The sequence below is a fragment of the Anarrhichthys ocellatus genome, unplaced genomic scaffold (genome assembly GCF_004355925.1).
Source record: "Anarrhichthys ocellatus isolate YVR2014 unplaced genomic scaffold, GSC_Weel_1.0 scaffold5, whole genome shotgun sequence".
NCBI lineage: Eukaryota > Metazoa > Chordata > Actinopteri > Perciformes > Anarhichadidae > Anarrhichthys > Anarrhichthys ocellatus.
Window position 1 is genome coordinate 12,648,237 of NW_022280035.1, and position 2,832 is coordinate 12,651,068.

A 2,832-nucleotide genomic window follows, 5' to 3' on the forward strand; every position below is an offset into this window, starting at 1 on the left:
TGTGTGTGTGTGTGTGTGTGTGTGTGTGTGTGTGTGTGTGTGTGTGTATTGCTGAAACTAAGTGGAGGAGATCCACGCAGATAGTCTCAACAAAGCCAGGTATTGTTTTTAATATGTTGGCATAGACTACAGTACATCTATTTAAATATTTGTTTATAGCCCTACATATAAGCAAATGTATGGGCTATATGGGTAATTTATGTGATGTGATTATATCACATTTTGTAGACTTTTTCGTTTCAATAAAAAGGATTTTTTTTTTTTTGTCTTCATCTCTCAAACAATTATGGAAAAGTAAACTACAATATTGGGAAATACTGGCTGCAAGTTTGAGGGAAATTCCACATCTTGAGTTGTCTCTCCTCTCACCGTTTTAATTCACAGGCTGCATGGCCGCAACAGCAGCTGTTTTTTCTCACGTGTGTGTGTTTGTCAGCCCGCATATACATGCTTAACTATGTGTGAGAGAGATTGCTCAGCCTAAAGTTTGTTGCCTGTAACTTTTGGTGACGTAATTTCTGTAGTGCAGCTCTAGTCGGCACACAGACAGTAACATAAAATACACACACACACACAACATGTCGTCAGTGTGGGAGTTCTTCAGCTTGCAATTAGTCACAGCTGCAAGTCCAAAATAAGCACTGGAAGAACAACCTTAAAAACTTGTGGAACAACTAAAATAATCAGACATTTATTATGTTGTAATTCGTTCCCGTGCATGCAGCTCAGAGTAATCAGTGACCAGCTCCTCCGCCAACATTGAGAGTCTCTCCCCAGCACATCCTGCTTATAACAGTTAAATTATAGCACTGTCAAGATGTGTCCGGATGTAATCTTGTCAAATCATTTTTATGAGAAACTTGAGTAAATACAGTTGTTTTAAGGAGCTGTATTCACAGAAATATTAAATAGATATTAGAGAACTGTTTAAGTTCTTAACACTAGCTCTAAGTAGCTTATAATTAAAACTACCAATGCCAACATTTTATTCTTTGTACTCAAAGCAAGTAATTAAATAAAATTACAATCCTTTATTTCCTACTCATTTGAATTTAGTGTTTTTATGCAAATAACCGCTGTAGATGACAATAACAAAGTAAAAAGATAACATTTACACTTTTTGACGTTTACACTGACTTTTAAAATAGTTTTCGGGACGGCTCTGGGCTGTCGAGTAGTATAGTTCTTAGAAAGGAAATTAAAATCAGCAAAAATCACAAGTGGCAGGTCAGATTTAAGAAAAATCGTAAATGGGAATAGTCCAAGAAAATTGCAATCAGTGCATCTTTAGTGTGTATCTCAGGAGTATCGTGTTCAGAGCAGAGTCTCTCGTCTCGGCCAGGCCACCCAGCACCGAGTGTAGTAACCAGACACTAAACACATTTGCGTGGATTGGTCAAGCTTTAATTGGATTGGCCTCTGCTTTGAAAATGGACGGCTAATTTTACCCCACCTCCCCGTCCTCGCCCACTCTACGTTTCCACTTCCCCCCTGCTGTTATTTTTCTCCTTTCCGCCCTCCACTATTCCCCGCTCTCTCAGCTTAAGTGGGTATCTGGCGGGCTTTGCCACTGGTTCGCAGCTCAGCTCAGTGTAATTTCCACCTTGTCCAATGTGTGACATGCCAATAAAAAAAAGAATGAGAGAGAGAAGAGGAGGAGGAGGAGGGGCTGGAGGGTACCGCTGTGGAAGTGGAGATTTACAGTGGTATCGAGTTCACACGCTTCTACCAGGGCCCCTCTCTTTCTCCGTTAAAGAACACATGGTGCAAATTAACTCTCACCAGTCGAGAGAGAGAGCACAGCGAGGAAGGGAAGACGGGGCAAGGGCATCGGGCAGAGAGAGGAGCAGACACGAGCAGAGGAAATTTAGGGGATTGCTGTGAGGTCTGAGGAATGTCGACACTTTGTACCTCGGAGCCCGCTGCCTCACACGGCCCTTAAAACAACAGCAACATCACCACGGGCTGCCACCTCCAGCAGCTCATACAGACCTTCTGACTTTCTGCGTGTACTACAGCTTGACTCGCTAGCTAGCTTTATCTAGTCTCCATCTTTGAGCGCTTGTTGATCTAATGCAACGCAACCGGCTCACATGTGCTCATGCTTTGATCATGAAAGGGGGGGGAATATCACTCATGTTTAAGAGCTCTCGTGTGCCACCGCTCAAGCACAATGCCGTCCAGTCAGTAAACATGAACAAGGAAACCGTCTCTTAAACCTCCAAACCAAAGAACAAGAGTCTTATCGGTCATGTAATCAAGATTTAGACACGGGAGTGGCCTCACAACCAACGAATGGGAGACTTGAATGGCTCACAGCTCTGGCTTTTACTGTTAAATCAGGATTTTTACTCTGAACCATAAAATGCACCATATCCCCAAAGATTTACTCAGCACAGCCTCGCCTTACGCAGAACAAAAGGTATCTCAGTTACTGCAGAGAAAATATGTAACATTTAAAAAGGAGGACAGGCGGGTTTTTCTAGATTTGGACCAATGACAAATGTGGACCGTTTTCTTTCCCTGGGACACAAGAGGAGTGTGTGCGTGTGCGTGTTTTCTGTACAGTGCGTCACATGGCCGCCTGCAGTGGCTGCGACTGGTGTTGCGCATGCTTTGATAGGCCGGTCTAAATTGTGTTTGCCTGTCTTGTCACCGCCAATGGATCACATGGGCCGAGGGGGAACCACAGCTGGGGATGGGCTTGGAGACGCTTCACCACACATGCACACACACTTCATTTATTCTGTGCATAGGTGTTTGTGCATTTTCGTGACTTCAAAACCACACACAAAAACACTACACACTTCATTATTCTTGCATTGTGTAACC